The sequence below is a fragment of the Peromyscus leucopus genome, unplaced genomic scaffold, assembly GCF_004664715.2.
Source record: "Peromyscus leucopus breed LL Stock unplaced genomic scaffold, UCI_PerLeu_2.1 scaffold_510, whole genome shotgun sequence".
Taxonomy (NCBI): domain Eukaryota; kingdom Metazoa; phylum Chordata; class Mammalia; order Rodentia; family Cricetidae; genus Peromyscus; species Peromyscus leucopus.
Genome location: NW_023505410.1, coordinates 71,019 through 94,231, shown reverse-complemented (window position 1 = coordinate 94,231; position 23,213 = coordinate 71,019).

The following is a 23,213-nucleotide window of genomic DNA, read 5'->3' as shown; positions in this document are numbered from 1 at the left end:
ACCTAGCAGACATTTTTTCTGTGATACATACAATATGTTTCTACAGCATGATGCCATGAAAAGTGCAGCACCATGGCCATTAGTGACCTGCCTGTGTGAAACCCAGTTGAAAGTTATCATTCACCTTTCTACTAATAGTAACTTTTACTAAATCTCATCTTTTTAAGACAATCTCATACTTTGATACCCAAGTCACCTGTGCGTATTTCTTTTCTCCTAACAAGTCCCCTTCTTCCCAATATGCTTTACTTCTTATTCAAAACATTTACATCACTAATGAATGAGTCTTTTTTTCTCTTTTAAGTATTGTAACTAATGTTTTTGTGTGTATTTTCATTTGCTCACATAATAATCTCAAACTTAGTATGCTCAGTATTGTTTTTTTATCATTAGCTGTGCTTCTGTCCTTCATGCATACACAACCCATATAATTGTTTCCTCTTTTTGTGTTCTGATTCTGTTAAAGATACCACCATTATTCAATTAGAATTCTTGAGAAATTTCTACTTGTACTATTGCTTCTTCCAAACAAGCATATATCCTGCTGGCTGTACATTATAGACACTTTGAATATTTTATAAGAACATCTCAGTCCTCTCCATCATCTTCTAATATCTTACCTTGCTTGTTTGTCTGCAATGATGCTGAGGCTTTGTGTGAAATCTAGGTCTGATTGTGCCTCTATCTTCTCTAACTTTTTTGTGAATCTCCATTATAGGTTAGACAGAATTCAAATACTATGGCATAGACTTGAGTAGCAGAAATTAGAGTGGAGTGTCTTTCCAATGTGGCATATTACAAAACTTAGACAGTTCTGTTTACTTACCATTATATTTTCTGGACACATAACTAAACAGTATTATAAAATAATCTTATATTAATTAACTGTACACTGAAGTAGCTTAAATCCATCTTGTATCTTTCCTTCAAATGATGTTTCTAAGGCATCTCTATTATGACATGACACGAGAGTGCTCTTTTTGTCATGGACTTCCTTTCCACATTTTTGACATCACATTACTTTGCGTTGTTGATTTGTAAATGGGAAGTGGAGAAATTTCATCTCTTCATTGCATGAGCCTGTACTATTAGGTATGTAACTCCAATATCTAAAAGCCTTTTAAGTCATAAAAGGTTGCAATAAGTTTTGGGTAAGTTATGCTAATGAAATTTATTCTGATTTGACATTAAGCTAGTCTTCATCTCCATTTCTTCCATTCCAGTGAATGATCTTATTATTCACTGCAATAAATATTAATGTATTTGATTATGGGGTACTACCCCAGACCCTGGGGTATAACTTACATACATGGCATTTGCACAGGATTAACTTTCTAAAATATGCAAAGCTTAAAATCTAAAAGCCATTTTTTCCACAAGGGATTTGGATTAGGAATTCTGAACTTGTGGTAACCTTAATAAAGTGAATTGAAGTCTATTAAGCTCTTTCTTGAAAATGGGAACCACTGAAAGAATGTATTTGAAAGAAAATTTACTTTTACATAGTAAATTGATATCTTCACTTTCTAGAATATCTGTTGCATGGAGTTGGGTTGCCTTAAAGTTTCAGCATTCTCCATATTATATTAACCTGGCTATTGTAATTCAGACAACTAATAACAGATTCACAGTCTCTGTCAATAAAACCCTTGTAAGTTTTAGGGCTGCTTTAGGCCTCCATTGGGCACCTAGTGATTCTACACAATGATCTTCTACAGCTACCTAATTACCAAAGATCAACTATTTTGCAGTCTAGACATTTCAGGTTTATGGAGGTAAATGGAAAAATGCTGGAACAGATAGACTATTCTTGATCCCCAGCTGGAAATAACAAAGCCTTTAAAAAAGTTCATCACCCCTCTGTGTGTGTGTGTGTGTGTGTGTGTGTGTGTGTGTGTGTTGTGTGTGTATGCGTCTGTGTGTGGTCCTTCAGGCAGCAGTAGATCTGTCATATTCACAGTTGTTGCATTTCACTCATTACTGACACAAATGTATACACTGGCTCAGCTTCACCTAACTGGTGCTTTATTCTGCCTCCATGCCTACACAGCAATTAGAAATTCTCAAGGTGATTCCTTCTAGTTTTCTTGACAGTGCTGCTATCCTGGACTTCAGTTTACATTGGCTTGCATTCAAGGGTCTTCAAAATAGTCATTGAGATGCCCTCTGTAAATAGCATAGTTCTCCAGTTTATTAAATTAATCTTTAGTAACCAAGAGCCTCAAGCAATTTTATGCATATTAATAAAATATTTTCTGGCTATTCCTGAGTAGATTTTAAAAATACTTCAGTATAAAGGCTGTTAGCATGTAATACTTTATGGTGTTTATTTGCAACAAGAAAAAGAAGAAAAATTAGAAGGTCAAACATATATACTAGCTGTGATTTCTGGTTACATTCTTGTTAAATAAGATTTTATGTTGTAAAGGTTCACTGATTTCTTTAAATGTAATTAAGATTCCTGTTAAAGAAATAGAAATATTAAATTATGTAATTAATTGTCTTATTTCTCAAATTTCCAAAATAAAGCACATTTTTAAAATCTATGCAAACACAGAGAAAATAAAATTTTGGCTCTTATGTATGAGTCTAGACTTAACTATTATTACCTAAATACAAGTTCCTTTTACCAAGGCCTTTTAATGATATTTATTTATTATACATAAAGCAATGACTGTTTAGGGCTATGATTGAAGTAGTATTAATTTGTATTTCAGGTTTTTGTAAATGCTTATTGTTTTATGAAAGAATTCAAGTCCTAAAAAAGGAATGCTTTGTCTCTAAAATAGCATCTTCAGCTTTTAACTTTAATGAAAACTAATTTATATTAGTAGAAAATATGGTATAAATATCAGAAATTTAATATCTTTACCCAACAACATTTTATGACTACTGGCATGACCTCTGTTGCTACCACCACTGAACGTGTTGAGTCAGAGCTATTCTTCTTATACACCTCACACTTTGCTTTCCAAAATTTTAAGAGGCCTAAGCTAAAATAAGTTTTTAAAGCAAAAATCTATATTTATTCTTCAACAGGGAAGGTAATGTGGAGGTAATAGTCAGGGTCCTTGTATGACTTTCAGGAGCATCTAGTTAATGTCCTAGGGGGCTCATCCAAGAAGCAACTCATCAGTTGTGTTGGCAGTCATTTCCTACTAATTATGTATCAGGTCTTAGCTCACAATAGGTTACTTAAAGTAAATTTAAAACAAATAACTAATTGTAAAAGAAAAAATTTAGAACATGTTTCTATTGTGAAATAGACATAAAATGCAAGTGGGATTACATAATGCAACACTATACATTTCTCATTGTAGCGATTAAATAATTAAGATCAACCAAATTTACATGACAGCTATATTTAATAGCCAAACAAAGTGACATAATTAACATGATGTAAGGCATGTTGTTAAATATTTTGAGAACAATTTTCATTTTTCAGCAATAAGGGTTAAAAAGTATTAATTGATGAAATGATAATTGATGAGATTAAATGATACAAATTCACAGAACATTTCCAGTGTTTGCTCATAGTCTTCAAACATCTTATTCAAGGCTTTTAGGAATCATAGCATGAAGATGGTAGAATGATTTCAAAAAGGTTTCCAGTGTGCTGAAATTATGTCATTGGTAGATTTATAATAATTAAATTAAAAAACTCATAGCTGTGCTTCTTCCACTGACTAACTTAACCAAACAAATATTAATGCATGAAATTCTCCAAGACAGCATAACCTCATCTCATAGAGCTGCAGATACATTAATGAGTCAGGGGACCAGTCTGTAGTCTCTCTCTTTGTTTTTTAGTTAAGTTTTTATTTGGGACCCTTTGAGTATCACTGGAAGAAACCTAGTTGATATGGATTGGTAAAAGTGGAGTGAATGTGAGTAGGTGCTTACATTATTAGCCGTAGACACAAATAGAAGTCATATAATGTGTATTGCTAACAAATTTGACTTAAAAAACTTAACAACAAAGAAATTATGTAGAAAAGTCCATAGTAATGAATCTCAGATAGAAATATAAGGCCCAGGTTCTTTACCTTTTAGGTTGTTTGGCTTTGTAATCAGTAGTTTTAGGGATAGTTATCAGAATAATAATATTATTCATGGCTAGGGGGCGTGATTCAGAAGTTAAGAGCACTTGCTGTTCTTGCCAAGGACTAGATTTCATTTCTCAGAATCCATATGATAGCTCATAACTGCCCAGTTCTAGGACATCTGACTCCCTCTTCTGACCTCCATGAGCTTCTGCAGAATGAGATGTACAGATATATACTCAAGCCTATGCATACACACATAAAATAAAAATTAATCTTTTAAAATGAGTAATGCTATACAAAGAAAACTTTTGTAAAAAATCCATTATGAAGTCAAATCTTCATTCCCTAAGAGCTGATAGCCAATTATCAATGACTAAGTAAGTGTCAAGGGTTAAAAAACAATTTATGAAAGGGTGTTTCCTCTAAATTCTCTGCACCATTTAACAAAGTAGACTTATTTTTCTGAACAAATAATGTATGGGCCTTTTTAATTTGATGAATTTTACATAATTGAGATATTAGAATCCAAAATAAGTAGAAGTATGAGAAGAGCTAGATATATTGACAGATTATTTCTCATAAAAAGATACTGAAGCACAAACAAGAATTCAAGGAGGAGATATCTTTAATTCAATAAATTAGAGCTGTTTCTTTTGATCTATGAGAAAAATTTACACTAAAGATCAAAAATGAAGGATCTCAAAATTGATACTGCTGAGTAGCCGGGCATAAATATCTTCTAAGATGAGTCACAAACTCAAAACTGAACTCCAAACTAAAATTATATAAATTAAATGAACATACCAAAGGCCACTTAAATTTCATTGAATTACATTTACAGTTTTACTATTCTGAAAAAAATTCATTACTTCCTATTAGGATGTGTGATATAAAATATAAGCAATGAAATATTCATCAATATGTCTACCAACTATCCACCAGAGCATGCTTGCTATCAATTCAGATTCCAGTGTCCTTGCTCTCTAAGAACAAACATGTGATTCAGAAAACAAGATATTTTTTGATAATCAAAGAAATATCTGATTAAAAATGGTATCAATCAAAAAAATATAGCATAGCCTAAGCTTGAATAAAGTTGAGCCATTTGCTTTAGAAAGACAGACATAGAGGTCAGGATAAGGTTCCTTCCAAAACAAAGATTCATCTGATCAATGAGAGGTCAGAGAACAAAGAGAAGAGCCTAAGATTCCAAGAAAAACAGAACAGAACAAACAAAAATCCTCCTAATATTTATTTGGAATTCTGAGGGGAGGAAGAGTGCTAATAGACCTTAACAACATTACTTTATGGAGGAAGAATATTGAAACAACATAAACTATTTTAGATTAAAATACTATATACATAATTTATGACTGTATACCCACACATAGAACATTTCTAGAATGTGTACTAAATCAAGTTTGACACTGGGAAGACTAGCATGACATGTGCATAAGCATATTATGGAAATCCCTGATGTTTTATATTTTGGAATGATGATATTGTAAACTCATTGTTTATCAAGAAGAATAAGAAGAGGAAGAGAAAGAAATTATCAATTATTCAACAATTATCATAATAAAGATTGAATAATAACATTCTGAACTAAGAATAATAACATGTTTATATGATCTCAGATATCCCTTTAAATCTTAAATTAAAAAAGACTTTATTTTCTTTTCTTTGTGTATGTGTTCATTTGTGTGTGTGTGTGTGTGTGTGTGTGTGTGTGGTGTGTGTGTGTGTGTGTTATAGTCTGTAGAGTGTATTTTAGGATGTGTTGACTTAGTATAAGAATAGACTTCAGGGAGTCTGAAAAACAGGTTAATTAAAATGTGTGACAGATTCTCAAATGTTAAATTTAAATGGCCTTTAACAAATTTTCTCATACAATTTTATGATCTAGACTATAGATTTGGTTGAGTTGGCACATTTCTTTCCAGGTATAGCTAAAAAGAAGATAAAAATTTAACCCTAAGAAACATGATCCAACAGCTGTCAAAAAAATTTTGTGGAGAAACATAAAAACCTTTGTTTTTTATCATAGGATTAACAGATTTAGTCTAATATATTTTTAAGTTAGTCAAAAAAGAAACACATAGCTTATGTAAAAGATGCATTTTAAAAATGGACTGTTCATTGGGTGTCAGTCATCTAACTGCCACATATAAAGCTATTTGCCCATGTAATATTTTTCTGTCTTCACAGTTATATAAGGCTGAGGAATCTTCCCCACTTTATACATTAAGCCAACTGAATAGTTAATTGTCAAATTGATTTGATTGAATTATGATTGAAGCAAGAGTAAATATTTTCCAGAGAATTATACTGTGAAGTCTTTGACCCAATTAATACATTAGTCTCTTGATGAATTCATAATATGATGGTATTATTGTGAGGTAGTGAAGAGTAGGACTTGGAGACTACAGAGTAAGTGATTGGGAACATATTTATAAGGCTATACATTGGCTTTTTGCTGGATAACATGATGTGAACTTCTCTGCTTTGCTGTATTTCCCACTATGATAGATTCACAGTCTGAAATCATGAACCAAAATGGATACTTTCACCCTTAGTTTGCTTATGTCAGTGTGGACAGTCAGCTCCCACCTCTTAAAATGGTTCCTATAAAAAGGAGAGAGGGATAAGAAGGTTTTAGATAGAAAGATAAGAGAAAGGAGACAGACAGAAACACAGGATAGCTTCAGGGGTACCGGATCAAAATCCACCAGCACCTTCTGTCTCTTCAAAGGGGCTTTGTATAACAATGCCAAGGAGTGGGGCAAAAAACCTCCCCCTTGCTAAATTAAAGCATACTGCACAGCCAAGACTAGACTCTTCCAAATACCTGGTAACTACACCCATGGTCTAATAATTTCCCTATGTAGCTCTGCTGAGTAAAGTAAGGTCAGATCTCACTAGGAAACCTTTGTGGGTCTCCATATGTCAGCATTCTATCACAATGACAAAGGTAACTAACACAACAACTGGGGGTTAACATGGGAAGAGGTCCATTGTTGTCATCCTTGTTCAGCTCACGTCTGGACCATTACATTGGTGAAACTCTGTGGGTATAGTTTCTCATGTTGCTAAGAGACACAATCTCACAGTAAAGTCCCTGATTCTCTAGTCTTTCCGCCACTTCATCGGTAGTGCTCTCTAGACCTTAGGTTATGAAGTGTTTTGTAGATATACCCATTGAGATTGGCCTCCACAACTCTTCATTGTGACTGCTTGCAGTTTTCTTTAATGGTCTCCGTCTGTTGCTAAGAGAAGATGCCTTGATGAGAGGTAAAGACTTCACTTATCTGTGAGTATAAGGACAAACGTTTATAGATTGCTATTAGGGATTGTGATGGTTAATTATAGTAATGATATCTTATCGATATATACTAAACATATATAATATATATTTTAAATATTATAAATACACATGAAAATGATAAATTAGAGGGTTTAGACTCTCCTTCAATAACCATGACTTCACTAGCACATGACAACCTGCATGGGGAGAATTCTATATAACCTCAACCCTACAGGAAGAAGTATAGACAACTTAGGAAAGTGGAGAAAAAGAGAGAGGTCTTCTCCAGGGAAGAACACACCAACTGGTTGTCAAGTGGGAAACGGTCTGCCCTGAAAACATCCATGCAAAGTAACACTATATAGATTGAACTGGTTATGTTGAAGAATATATATGTATATACATACATACGTACATACATACATACACACAAACATATACACACATATATAGGTGAAATAACAAAAATTGCTAAGAAAAGACACCATGAAGTTGAAAGAAAGTAGGGAGGTGGGGTTTTAGAGGGAGGAAAGAGAAGGGAGAATGGTTGGAATTAAATTATAATCTCAAAAATTTTAAAAAAACACTAAAAAGGGAAGAAGTTTGACTGAAGGGACATAGTTAATGACAAATACAGTTGTACTACACAGATCTAATTTTTATACTATAACATAGCATTAGGAATAGGAAAACTTGAGTAGTTCTAGTACTAACTACATTCCAACAGAAGGCAGTACATCTACAAAATGCAACAGGTTTATTTGAATGCAGCTGTAGATGCAATTGGCTTGACAGACATTAGTTAAGTATTTCAGACATTTCTTTCATTAATCCCCTTTATAAACTAAACGATGTTAGCAGAATCAAAAAATATTCTTAACTTTTACATTTTGTTTGTTTGTTGTATCTAATATACTCTTATGTCTGATACGTAGATCATTAACTAACCTAAGTTACTGTAAGTAATTTTTTTTTTTAAGTAGAACTAGAGATGACTCCAACATGGAACCTGAACTGTAGGGCTGGAAATCAGAGGCTGTTTTATCACTGCATGTAGACCCCTGCCCCCTGCCTGGGGAATGGGTAAACTCTAGGGAATCCTTATTCCTCAGATCTTTCTGGTTCTTTATTCTCTCTGTTTTCTCCATCTCTTTGTAGATAACATCATTTTCAGGCTCATCAGGACTTCCATTTTGCTTTGGGATGTCTTTTTGTATGCCATGAGTATGTGCTGCTTCCATTGGTTAACAAATAAAGCTGCATTGGCCTATGGCAGGGCATAATGGAGCCAGGTGGAAATCCAAGAGAGAGAGGAAGAAAAAAGGCAGAGTCATGGAAACGCTGCAAGCTCATTCCAGAAGGAGCAACAAGATGCTGGCAGACCTCCGGTAATGCCACTGCCACGGAGCAACATATAGATAAATAGGAATGGGCTAATTTAAGATGAAAGATCTAGCTAGCAAGAAGCTGAAGCAAAAGGCCATACAGTTTGTAATTAATATAAGCCTCTGTGTAATTATTTTATAAGCAGCAGTTGGACCACGGGTGGGAAAGATTCATCCCAACCAGGGTCGGGCAGAACACAGAAAAACTTCTCTACACCATTTGCTTCCACAAAATTTAAAATGGCTCATGGCTAGGATTATATCTGGCACCACATGTCAAACTCTTATGAGTGAGACATTGCTGTAGCATAACTTCTTCATGTCTGCCAAACCAGGATAGTCACAAGACGCCCTCTAGCTACTCAACAACCCAAGTCACTGTATTTCTAATGTTGAATTCATCTCGGTCTCAGGTAATGGTGCTCATTGTCTTTTAAAACTTGAGTTAAAAGAAATTAAAAGACTCAGATTGCAGATAAGACGTCTCTGCCCTTTTATTCTGCATGATTTTGTCACTCACTCCACCTCATAAATTTCAGTTTCTCTTCTGCACTCACTATAGCAAGATTCCTATTACCCACAAATGACCTTAAGACACCTTGCATTGTGCCATTGGCCAGTAAGTAGACTTCAGGAATCCTCCTTGTGGGTTAAAACAATCAAATAATGGTGACATCAAGTAGGTGTTCAGGTGTAATGTGTCATTTGTTGTTAAATCTATTAAAATTCCAGTCAACTGAGATTTTGTAATAATATTATAATCTAGCTAGGAGAAGCTTTAAAATCATAGAATCAGCATCTACAATCTACAGGTTAAAATTTTAACCTTTAAGAGTTGGTAGTGGGAAGTGAATATTGTGAAAATTCTTGTGGTCTTATGAAGGATTGGTCTTATGAGAACATTTATCTGTGAAAACTAAATCCTATTTAACTTCCCAAAGAAACTATCCCCAGGGACCACTGAGTCCAATCACAGCGATTAAGTATACCTTTTATAGCCTAGTCAAAGGTGCCAAAATCCCCACTGTGCCAGAGAAACTCAGATGAGAAACCAGATGTCCTTGAAGAAAGAAAGCAGTGTAGGAGGACCCAGGATCCTAAGAGTTTAGGAAAGTATTTGCAGACCTGCATTTTTGGGTGAACTATTTTCTCTCATTTTCAATGGAATCTGAATTGGGGGAAAAAAGATTCCTCTTTAAAAAGTGGTATTCACATAAAAGAAAAATCTTTGGTAGCTGAATGCAGGTCCCCCACTGTGATTTATTATAACTGTAATGGTGAATTCTATGGTTGTTTTTTTAAACTTTATACATACTCTGGCTTCAAAGCTCTGTCTTCCTAGCCAAAAAAAAAAAAAAAAAAAAAAAAAAAAAAAAAAAAAAAGAAGAAGAAAGAAAAAAGAAAATAAATCTTACAAGTTTCACTCTGTTTTGTATTTGATTTTTGAAAGAGTGAAAAAAATATATAAGGCTTTGTTTTAAAATGCCTTAAAAGCAAAAAGGGAAAGCAATACAGCATTCCTTAAAGCATCTGTTGTATGAACTAGCATAATAACATCTCCAAATTTGTCTCTTATCATGACTAATAAACTTTAAAAAATTCCTTAGAAAACTTTAAATGATCAATGTGCCTATTATTTTCCTAAAAATGTCATTTGTAAATACTGATGGGGCATGTATAATTTAAAATTTACCATCAATGCACATCATTTCGTAAATAATAAAATATGGCTTCTTTTTATCTCAAAATTAGATTAAACCAGGTGAGTAGAATCGGGACAGATGTTTCTTGTCAATGATGTCTTTCTGGGCTTTTGAAAATCTGTCAAGTTTCCCATGAGAACAGAGCTTTACTGGAGGTTGCAATTTGGCAACTCTCATCAAAGTCAAGACTTCCAGATACCAGGAATTGCTACTTTGCCTTCAGATGTTGAACTAGATACTGTCATAGTCTGTGTTTATACTGGTCCATTTTGTGTCAGGTAAACTGAAAAATGTAATGATTAATGAGTTTCAGAAGGGAGGCTAGAAAAAAGAAGAAGGATCACCCAACTTGCTCCAAGAATGTAAGAAAAAGAATTTTGTAATTTTAGGAACTATGTCATTTTTAATAAGTTTACAAATGTAACATATGAGATGGAATATTTTCTAAAGATGTAACTTAATATTCCATCCTTTGTTCATATGACATTCCAGGGAAATATTATTTCTTTGAAAATTGTTTTGTACTTTTCTACACATATAATTTTTTTTTTACATAACTAGCTAGAACTGTCTTGATGTTCTTTTATTTAGAAATGCACACACACATGTAACAAAAATTAAACAAAAAGGTTATGACTGAAATAGGGTATATGGGAGCGTTTGGAGAGAGGAAAGGGAAGAAGGAATTGATATAATTACATTATAATCTCATAAGAAAAAGAGACAAACTTGTGCAGAATTGTTTAAATAAAGTTACTTGTATAGAATATATGTATATATATATATATATATATATATATATAACTTATGTATACCATGAGATACATGCTAAGCCAATGAAAATGTTCTGTCAGAGCTGGTGAATGTTACAAGTTAATTACAAAGGAAAGACATTTTTTCTTACAAAATACCAAGACATTCATCATATAAATTAAATGCATTCTAAAATATTTCATGCAGATTTCTAAGTTTATTATTTAAGAATAAAATAAATTTGGATGGCAAAAAGAGTTGCCTTGAAGTATCTGTAATTGTGCAAACACTGAGATTACATCTCAAAATTCTAAATATAATATATTATGCAAAATGAGCTGCTGAAGTGTCAACATAGGATACTATTTGCACAGTGGACATTTAGTCTAGTGACATTGGACATTAGAGCTTTATAATCATGATATTAAACAGAAAAAATATTTTGCTACCTAAGAATTACTTAGATAAGAAAATTGAGGTGGTTATTTTTTAAAACAATAAATATTTGTGAGACTTGAACTACTCTGTAAAGAAATTCTAGCTTAATACATATTAAGAAATGAAGTATTTACTCAAATAATTTTCTGTATTTAAATAGAATCTAAGCATTTTAAAAGAGGAAAAATTGGATTTAAATTTCTATTTACAAATTAATTTTATGTACACATGTAGTTATGTAAATTTAGAAATTGTCATGCATTAAGACCTGCTCAGTGCATGAAATTGTCTATAATGATGAATAAAGAAATAATAATTTTTGAAAACAGTGTGCAATATCAATATTTTATTAACAAGGTTACCCCAAAAGTTCTTTTTTCCCCTCAGGCTCTACATCTTTTTGAATTACATTAACTGCTAAATTCCTGAAATTGCAAAGTACAAATGAATTTCATTAAAAGCTATTTATCTCTCTCTGGAGTAACAGCAAACCTCAAGTAAATGGGTTAATTAGACTGAATACAGTTTCTTTCTACAAACACAGATGTTGGAAGATCTCCTGACTGTGAGGATTCAAACTGCAGAGCTTCTTATTTGCCTATTTACTGAAAGTGTAATTGCAGAAAGTAAACATGCTACATTCAATCACTAATGAATCACTTTTCTTTGAGTCAGAAAAATATGTACCGTTCTTAGATATCACTTGAACTGAATTGAAGTATACAGATAAATGTGGTTTTAACTTAATTAAAAAGAATATGAAATAAGTGCACTCTATAATATTTTTATTAACTACATTAAGCACACTGTTCATAAACTCTTAAGCTTTATAAAAATATGTATATTTACCAAAAGAGATAATTCAATCACACTGATAAAAGATGGTTCAAAATATCTTTTTCATCGAACTATCCCCTAGGAAGATGGCATTTTATATGATGTGATACATATGTGAATTTCTGTCAAGCACTATTTATAAACAAAGTAATCACTTGGTATCATACTAAATGTCAAATTTAAAGCTTAAAAAATTTCAGTGTGCTAAAATAGAGAAGAGTAAGATTTTATGCAGGGAAATGTTCTAAAATTGGAAATAACATATTAATATGTTTAAATATCATAAAGCAAAAAGTAATGCTTATCTGAAATTAGACTTTTGAGAAAATAAGAAATTTGGGTTTCACATATATAGGAATCCTATTTACTTAGCTGTTAGTCTAAACTCCTTGAAAAACAGCAGGTACACAACAGACAAATAATGAATATTGAATGATTGGCAGGCAATAAATAGTAAATGAATGGATACATGGATGAAAAAAATGGTAGTCAAGAAATGATGGTACCTGCTTTGGTACGTTTTTTCAAATGACCTAAATATAATTTTATTTTAAAAAATTACTCATAGCTCATCTTCATTCATGATTTTCTACAAATAAACTATACACATCTGTCCTATAAAGTGTGTGAACTATTTAAAGTGTTAGGTGCTCATATGTGTAAGAGAGAGAGGAAGAAAGAAAGAGTAAGTCTACATTCGGAGCAGAGTTGACAAAAGACTACCATTAACACTTATATACTTTACTTAGAAAATACATATTTTTTTACATTTGCATCATATTAATTTTTATTTTGAAGTCAGCCAAGTCAAATATTTCCCAGATAACAACAAAGTTAAAATGACTTAAATGTAAATTTACCTAAAAAAATCACTCATAACTTATCTTCATCATGACAGTAATATAATTTCAATAACAAAATACATATTGGATTGATTTTCACCAATCTAAATACATATTATGTATGGTATTATATATATTTACATTAGTTTTTTAAGCATTTATGTGGATTATGAAATTGTCATACAAGACTTGCTCACTATATGAAATCATCTTTAATGATGGATAAAGAAATAGTAATTTTTGCAAACAGTGTTTAAGGTATATTACCCATGCAGCTCCTTTAATAACATAATGTAAATTTCTAGCCCTTGAAAGTTATTATTACAAACTATTAAGATAATTAGAAAATACAGATTAGTAGTTAGTCGTAATTTATGACCATGTTAGGTATGTTTTCATGGTCTAACAGAGATATATTTTAGATAGATGATTTTCAAACACTTCAGAAGCCTACAGAATAGAACATTTATGATATTTTAATAACACAAGGCTTTTCATTACAGTGAAACATGTCTGCTTATGACAGCACCAATCTACTTCAAAGAAGGATGATGGGAATTGAAGAACATCCATATGGAGTTTGCTTTCTTCTTCTTTAAATATTTTTATTTTATAATTAGCTTAATTTCACATATCAGCCATGGATTCCCCCCATCCTCCCTCTTCCCACACCCATCCCTCCCCCGCAATTCACCCCCCATTCCCACCTACTCCAAAGCAAGGTCTTCCCTGGGGACTCAGTCCATCCTGGGAGTTTGCTTTCAATGGCAAAGCTAGGCGTTTGGGCAAGAAACTTCATTTGCCTCGACTACTGACAGTATACTTTCCAAATTGGACAAGCAGGACCCAAAAGAAGGCAACTACTGAATTTTGCAAGACAAAGTAGTACAGTCCTTTAAAATTTCTTGCTTCACAAAAAACAAAATCTGTCAGATATTCTAGGCCTATAGGCTGAAAATCGATAAGCCAATGTTGCAGAGGAACCTTGGGTGACTGTCTAGGCAGCCAAATGTCTCTGTTGTTTCTGTAGCTTTGAAAGTCGTTTGCTCTGCACTCCATGTTTACTCAAGTAATATTTTATTCTTCTTGGGTCTCTGACGGGTATTGAAGAACAGATATACAAGTTTCCTTGTTACCAAATTCAGAAAAACATCTGTGTAAAAGGTGTAAAGTTTATAAAGTTGAGAAACAAGAATGCTCAAGTTGTTTAAGAAGATGTTATAATGTCTAAACAGATATTTTTAGAATGTAATTCAAGATATGATAAAAAATGGTTTAGGTATAAAACTTTGGCCTCATCAAGATAAGATAGATAGTAATGTCTCCAAATTTACCAATACACATAGTCTGAACATTGTGAATGTAATTCTTACTTGATAATTGTTCTTATTGTATATAATTTTACAGTATTAGAGTTAAAAACCTTTTCTTTTTATTTAGATAAATAGGGGAAATGTTGTGGGACATTTGTACATTGTGTGAAGATGTATTGCGGTGTAATAAGAAGCTGAACAGCGAATAGCTAGGCAGGAGGTATAGTCAGGACTTCCAGGCAAAGAGAGAACTCTAGCAAGAAGAGCGATGGAGTCACCAGCAAAATGCGGAGGAAGCAGGATGGGCAGTACGGAGGTGGGGTAATGAACCACATGACAGAACATAGACTAAAAATATGGGTTAATTTAAGTTATAAGAATGAGTTAGGAATAAGCCTAAGCTAAGGCTGGGCATTCATAATTATTAATAAGTCACCCTATAATTATTTGTGAGCTTGCTGTTCTGATGAGAAAGTACTGCGACTTCTCTGTGTTATGACCAGTTGTGGGGCCAGTCTGAAAAGGGAAGCTTCTTTGATGAGGAATGAGAGCTAGACTCACCTGTGGGTACTAGAATACTAAGAATGCAATTAGTAAGCTCATTGGTTGAAGAAAGTGGCAGTAGTAGGTTCTTCTCTAGGAACCATGACCTCACCAGCTATGAGTGGTTTGCATTATCAGACATAATTCACTTTCTATTGAGTAAGCCTAAATCCAGTTAGACATATGTTGTCCCCAGGATGAAAGTACCACTATTACATCACTGGGGATACATTGCCGAGCTGGTCATGGTTGTAGTTCACAGGATTTACATTTGAATGAGATTATTAACTGCTTTCCTCTCTTGCCAGTTTGTGTAACACCTTCTATGAGAGCTAGTCTTCAGGGAAAAGGCTTCCATGCCAGTTCCAGGCCCACACCATACAGTTCAGACACAATGATGTTTCTTTTCTCTTATCTAGTTGTATTGATTAGTATATGTTGATGAGTGTTGAATCTAGGTGCTAAGAACAAATTCTTCATATCACTCTGAATTTTCACAAGAAGGCTTTAATTTTTCAAAGGAATGTGATAATGTCTTCAAGACTAATAAATATTTTTTGAAAGATTACAAAAACATTAGCTTTAATATTAATAGTAAGTTTTTAAAAATTGTGATGGTGGATGGGAGAGAGGTCTTGGCAGTTAGGAATGCTGCTGCTGTGTAGACAACCTGATTTCTGTTTTCAACATCTATCTAGGACAACTCACAACTGCATGTTGTGAGCTCTAGGGCTATCAGTACCCTCTTCTGACTTCCACAATTTCCTGTACTTACATACACATACACAGACATCCACACATACACATAGTTAAGCATAGAACTGATCTTTTAAATGAATTATGAAATCATGAATATGGAATGAATTGTATCAAGTCCTCCTTTCCTGCATCCATATGAACAAATCTTCAGATTAATGTGTTGATTTGTATAGATTCTACTTCAGACACATTATTTTATCCTTCTAGAATTAACTTAATTTGAACATATCTTATTCTATTATCCATAATTATATTTATCCAGTTGAGAACTTTAGGTTTTTTTTAATGTATGTTTATGTGAGTCAGTACTTTCTACTTCACTTCTTGTAATACCTTCAACAGACTTGGATATCAAAGTTATAAATACTAAGAATTAATTCTGAGTCTGTTCTCTGGAAGAGTTGTCTGAATTTGTACTGTTTCTTGCTAAACATTTGAGAAATTTCTCCAAAGTGGATCACAGGACATTGCCTTTTGATAATATTTTCTTCTTTATTAGAAGTTTCTTTATTAGAATTTTCATCCTTAAGATTATTTTTTCTTGTCTAAATCTCAGGCAAATATATTTTTAAAAGAATCTTCTCATTTTATCCACTGTCAAGTAAATAAATGATATAATTGCTCATAAAATCACCTTTTAGTGCTAATAATATCTGAAGGATCTCCATTTCTCATATTTTTTTAAAATTTTATTTTACAATACTATTCAGTTCTACATAACAGCCACAGATTCCCTTGTTCTCTCCCTTCCTGCCCCCTCCCCTTCCCCCCCACTCCCCATTCCTACCACCTCTAGAACAAGGCCTCCCCCGAAGACTGAGATCAACCTGATAGACTCAATCCAGGCAGGTCCAGTCCCCTCCTCCCAGATTGAGCCAAGCGTCCCTGTATAAGTCCCAGGTTTCAAACAGCCAACTCATGCAACTAGCCCAGGACCTGGTACCACTGCCTAGATGCCTCCCAAACAGATGAAGCCAATCGACTGTCTCACCTATTCAGAGGGCCTGATCCCGTTGGGGCCCCTCAGCCTTTGGTTCATAGTTCATGTGTTTCCATTCATTTGGCTATTTGTCCCTGTGCTTTATCCAACATTGGCTTCAACAATTCTCGCTCATATAAATCCTCCTCTTTCTTGCTAATTAGACTCCCGGCGTTCCACCTGGGGCCTAGCAGTGGATGTCTGCATCCAGATTCCTCAGTCCTTGGATGGGGTTTCTGGCACAACTATTAGGGTGTTTGGCCATCCCATCACCAGAGAAGGTCAGTCCCAGCTGTCTCACGGCCATTACCAGCAGTCTTTTGTGGGGGTATCTTTGTGGATTCCTGTGGGCCTCTTTAGCTCTTTGTTTCTTCCTTTTCTCATGTGGTCTTCATTTACCATGGTCTCCTATTCCTTGTTCTCCCTCTCTGTTCTTGATCCAGCTGGGATCTCTCCCTCCCACAGGGTCTCTTTCCTTTGACCCTCGCCCTTCATTGCTCCCACTCATGTCCAGGCTGTTCATGTAGATCTCATCCATTTCTCCATCATTGGGTGATCCCCATGTCTTTCTTGGGGTCCTGTTTTCCAGGTAGCTTCACTGGTGATGTGAGTAGCAGTCCAGTCATCCTTGTTCCACAACTAGTATCCTCCTATGAGTGAGTACATATCATATTTGTCTTTCTGAGTCTGGGTTACCTCACTCAGGATGATTTTTTCTAGATCCATCCATTTGCCTGAAAACCTCATGATGTCATTGTTTTTCTCTGCCGAGTAGTATTCCATTGTGTATATGTAACACAATTTATTTATCCATTCTTCAGTTGAAGGGCATCTATGTTGTTTCCAGGTTTTGGCTATTACAAACAATGCTGATATAAACATAGCTGAGCAAGTGCTCTTGTGGTATGATTGAGCATTTCTTGGGTATATGCCCAATAGTGGTATAGGTTTTTTGTTTTTCCATATGAAGTTGAGTATTATTCTTTCCAGGCCTGTGAAGAATTGTGTTGGTATTTTGATGGGGATTGCATTGAATCTGTAGATTGCTTTTGGTAAGATTGCCATTTTTACTATGTTGATCCTGCTTATCCATGAGCATGGGAGATCTTTCTATTTTCTGACATCTTCTTCAATTTCTTTTTTCAGGGACTTAAAGTTCTTGTCATATAGGTCCTTCACTTGCTTGGTTAGTGTTACCCCAAGGTATTTTATGTCATTTGTGGCTATTGTAAAGTGTGATGTATCTCTAATTGCCTTCTCAGCTTCTTTGTCCATTGTATATAGGAGGGCTACTGATTTTTTTGAGTTGATCTTGTATCCTGCTATGTTGCTGAAGGTGTTTATAAGCTTTATCAGTTCCTGGGTGGAATCTTTGGGGTTACTCAAGTATACTATCATGTCATCTGCAAATAGGGAAAGCTTGACTTCTTCCTTTCCAATTCCTATCCCCTTAATCTCCTTATGTTGTCTTATTGCTCTGGCTAGAACTTCAAGTACTATATTGAATAAGTATGGGGAGAGTGGACAGCCTTGCCTCATTCCTGATTTTAGTGGAATTGCTTTGAGTTTCTCTCCATTTAATTTGATGTTGACTGTTGGCTTGCTGTAAATTGCCTTTATTATGTTTAGGTATGTTCCCTGTATTCCTGATCACTCCAAGACTTTTATCATGAAGGGGTGTTGGATTTTGTCAAATGCCTTTTCTGCATCTAGTGAGATGATCATGTGGTTTTTTTTCTTTCAGCTTGTTTATATGGTGTATTACATTGACGGACTTTCATATGTTGACCCACCCTTGCATCCCTGGGATGAAGCCTACTTGGTCATGGTGGATAATTGTTTTGATGTGTTCTTGGAGTCTGTTTGCCAGTATTTTATTGAGTATTTTTGCATCAATGTTCATGAGGGAGTTCGGTCTGTAGTTCTCTTTCTTTGTTGTATCCTTGTTTGGTTTGGGAATCAGGGTTATTGTAGCCTCATAGAAGGAGTTTGGTAATGTTCCTTCTGTTTCTATTATGTGGAAAAATTTAGAGAGTATTGGTATTAACTCTTCTTTGAAGATCTGGTAGAATTCTGTGCTGAAACCATCTGGTCCTGGGCTTTTTTTGGTTGGGAGACTTTTAATGACTGTTTCTATTTCCTTAGGGGTTATTTGACTATTTAAATAGTTTATCTGGTCTTGATTTAACTTAGGTATGTGGTACCTATCCAGAAAAATTGTCCATTTCTTTTAGGTTTTCCAGTTTTGTGGAGTAGAGGTTTTTGAAATATGACCTAATAATTCTCTGGATTTCCTCAATGTCTGTTGTTATATCGTCCATTTCATTTCTGATTTTGTTGATTTGGATTCTCTCTCTCTCTGTCTTTTGGTTAGTTTGGATAAAGGGCTTGTCTATCTTGTTGATTTTCTCAAAGAATCAACTCTTTGTTTCATTAATTTTTTTGTATTATTCTCTTAGTTTCTATTTTATTAATTTCACCTCTCACTTTGATAATTTCCTGGAGTCTATTCTTGCTGGGAGACTTTGCTTCTTCTTGTTCTAGAGCTTTCAGGTGTGCTGTTAATTCACTAGTGTGGGATTTATCCAACTTCTTTATGTGGGCCTTTAGTGCTATGAATTTCCCTCTTAGCACTGGTTTCATAGTTTCCCATAAGTTTGGGTATGTGGTGTCTTCATTTTCGTTGATCTCTAGGAAGTCTTTAATTTCTTTCTTTATTTCTTCCTTAACCCATTGGTGATTCAGTTGAGCATTATTCAGTTTCCATGAGATTGTAGGTTTTCTGTAGTTTTTGATGTTGAAATCTAACTTTAACCCATGGTGGTCTTATAGAACACAGGAGGTTATTCTGATTGTTTTGTATCTGTTGAGATTTGCTTTGTGGTCAAGTATGTGGTTGATTTTAGAGAAAGTTCCATGGGGTGCTGAGAAGAAGGTATATTCTTTCTTGTTAGGATGGAATGTTCTGTAGATATCTATTAGGTCCAATTGGGTCATGACATCAGTTAAGTCTTTTATTTCTCTGTTAAGTTTCAATTTGGGAGATCTGTCCAGTGGTGGAAGTGGGGTGTTGAGATCTCCCACTATTAATGTGTGGGGTTTTATATGTGGTTTAAGCTTTAGTAATGTTTCTTTTACATATGTGGGTGCCCTTGTGTTTGGGGCATAAATGTTCAGAATTGAAACTTCATCTTGGTGGATCTTTCCTGTGATGAGGATGTGATGCCCTTCTTGATCTCTTTTGATTGATTTTAGTTTGAAGTCTATTTTGTTAGATATCAGGATGGCTACACCTGCTTGTTTCTTAAGACCATTTGATTGGAAAGTCTTTTCCTAGCCTTTTATTCTTAGGTAGTGTCTGTCTTTGAATTTGAGATGTGTTTCTTGTATGCAGCAGAAAGATGGGTCCTGCTTTCGTATACATTCTGCAAGCCTATTTCTTTTTATAGGAGAATTAAGTCCATTGATATTAAGGGATATTCATGACCAGTGATTGTTTATCCCTGTTGTTTTTGGTGGTAGCGTGTGTGTACTTCTCTTTTTGGGTTTACTGCTGTGGCTTTATCTATTGCCTGTGTTTTCGAGTGTGTATCTGACTTCCTTCGGTTGGAATTTTCCTTCTAGTGCTTTTTGTAGGGCTGGGTTTGTGGATAAGTATTGTTTAAATCTGGCTTTTTCTTGGAATGTTTGTCCATTCCATCTATGATGATTGAAAGTTTTGCTGGGTATATTAGTCTGGGCTGACATCCATGGTCTCTTAGTGTCTGCATTACATCTGTCCAGGTCCTTCTGGTTTTCAAAGTCTCCATTGAGAAATCGGGTGTTATTCTGATGGGCTTGCCTTTATGGGTCACTTGGCTTTTTTCCTTTGCTGCTCTTAATATTCTTTCTTTATTTTGTACATTTAGTTGTTTAATTATTATGTGTCGAGGGACTTTTTGGGGGGGTCTAGTCTGTTTGGTGTTCTATTGGCTTCTTATATCTTCATGGGCATTTCCTTCTTTAAGTTGGGAAAGTTTTCTTCTATGATTTTGTTGAATATATTTTCTGTGCCTTTGAGTTGGTATTCTTCACCTTCTTCTATCCCTATAATTCGTAGGTTTGGTCTTTTCATGGTGTCCCAAATTTCTTGGACATTTTGGTTCATGACTTTGTTGGCTTTAGTGTTTTCTTTGACTGATGAAACTATTTCTTCTACTGTATCTTCAATGCCAGAGATCCTCTCTACCATCTCTTGCATTCTGTTAGTTATACTTGCATCTGAAGTTCTAGATCTTTTACTCAGATTTTCTATTTCCAGCATTCCCTCTGTTTGTGTCTTCTTCATTTTTTCTATTTCCCTTTTCAGGTCTTGGACTGTTTCCTTTATTTGTTTCATTGCTTTTTCATGATTTTCTTTCAGTACTTTATTGTTTTCTTTGAGTACTTTATTGTTTTCTTCTAATTTGTTTGCCCTTTCCTTTAGTTGTTTACAGCGTTCTTCCCATTTTTTTGTCTTTTCCTCTACACAAGCCTCTACCTTCTTCATGATATTATTCATAAGGCTGTTTTCTTCTGCTTCTTCCAATTTTTGATGTTCAGGTCTAGATGTTGGAGGTGGGCTAGGTTCTGGTGATGCTGTACTGCTCTTCATTTTGTCATATGTACTTCTGCCTTGACGTCTGCCCATCTCCTTGTGGTTCATTCTTGGCCTTATCAGTGCACTTGGTTCAGACAGAGCTGACAGATTCAGCAAGTCTGGGGCAGGATGGGAGCTTTTGTCCAGACAGGAAGTCAGTGGTAGGATGGGTGCTCTTGTCCAGAAGGAAAGTCTGGTGCAGGATGTGTGCTCTCTGGTCCAGAAGGGAAGTCGGGGGCAGGATCCATTTCTCATATTTTTAATCTTGGTATTATGTTTCTATTTAGACAACTCTGATCCTTTTTAGGTATATTTTTCAGAGGGTTCTTAATTGATCTACTAAAAGAGCCAATTGTTCTCATGTTGAATATGTCAACTGTATCCTTTTTAAAAATATTCAACATTTACTTTAATGATTATTTTTATTTTAGGTGCATGGGCTTCTGAGAAGTACATGTATCCAGCAGTGTTTGAATAGAATGGTCCATAATGTCTACTTAGTTCATTTGATCTGTAACATCATTTAATTAAAATGTTTATTTTTTTGACAGGACAGACTGTCAGTTGGTGAGAGTAGGATATTAAAGTCACTCCTTATTATCGTTCTGGGATTAATATGTGACTTTATCTAGCTATGTTTGTTTTATAAAATTGTGGCACCATGTCCATGTTCTGTGCATCTATATTGAGAAATGTAATGTCCTGTTTATAGATTGTTCCATTAATTAGTCTGAAGTAACTTACTTGAAAGGATAAGTTAGCTGACTGTTGCTTTAGGACACTTTTAATAATAGATGTGTTTTTTAGTGTTTTGACAATGTGTTAAAAATATTTGCTTATCTAGACACAAAATAAAGTATTGTTATTTTTGCTTTTGAATGAGGGTGATCCTGATATCAGTGCAAATAAATACTGAAAAAGCAAAGTCTTCTTGAATATTTTCACTTGAAAATAAGAAAAACATGAAGGAATTCTAGAGAGGCCTTACTAAGGAAGATATGTGGCCATTGGGGGGGTATTACGGCTTGGGGTTAGAATCACAAGAGAAAATGTAATTTTGTATAGAATAGAGAGAGGTGTGTAGCAGCTGTGCATTGGGGAAAAGATTTGTCATTAAGAGAAATGGCTGAAGAAATGTTTTCAACTATTGGTTGCTTGATATATAGTATGCTTGTTGCCTTCTTAATGTGAAATTCTTGAGAGAAATATATTTTTATATTGTCATTATATTATAGTGTCAGGAGTTATATTCATATTTATTTACATATGGAGTGTCCTCACCGTGGGACTAATTACAGTGTCATCCTTAAACTCCAGTTAGTTGTTATGCAGATGGCTTCACTGCACAGATTTATCAGTGATAGAGGTGGGTCATTAGGGAGGCTTCATGGGGGACTAGGGCCTGGCCTGACTTTTGAAGCTATTTTCTGCTTCCTGATAGGCCAAAATATGAAGAAGCTACACCCAAGCCTCATGAATGGAGGAGTCTGTGTTCTCAGTCTTTCTAGCCTGCATCAACTGTAAAGCTTGCCAGCCCCTACGGTGTAAGCCCAACTGTTAAATCTCCTTGAAATATATGTTAATTCTATCACTTCTGTTTTCTACTTTTTAAAATTATTTTTAGAATTTCATACACAAATACTGTACTTATATTGTTTCCATCTCTCTTTCTCCCCAGCTCCCCCGTGTCTTC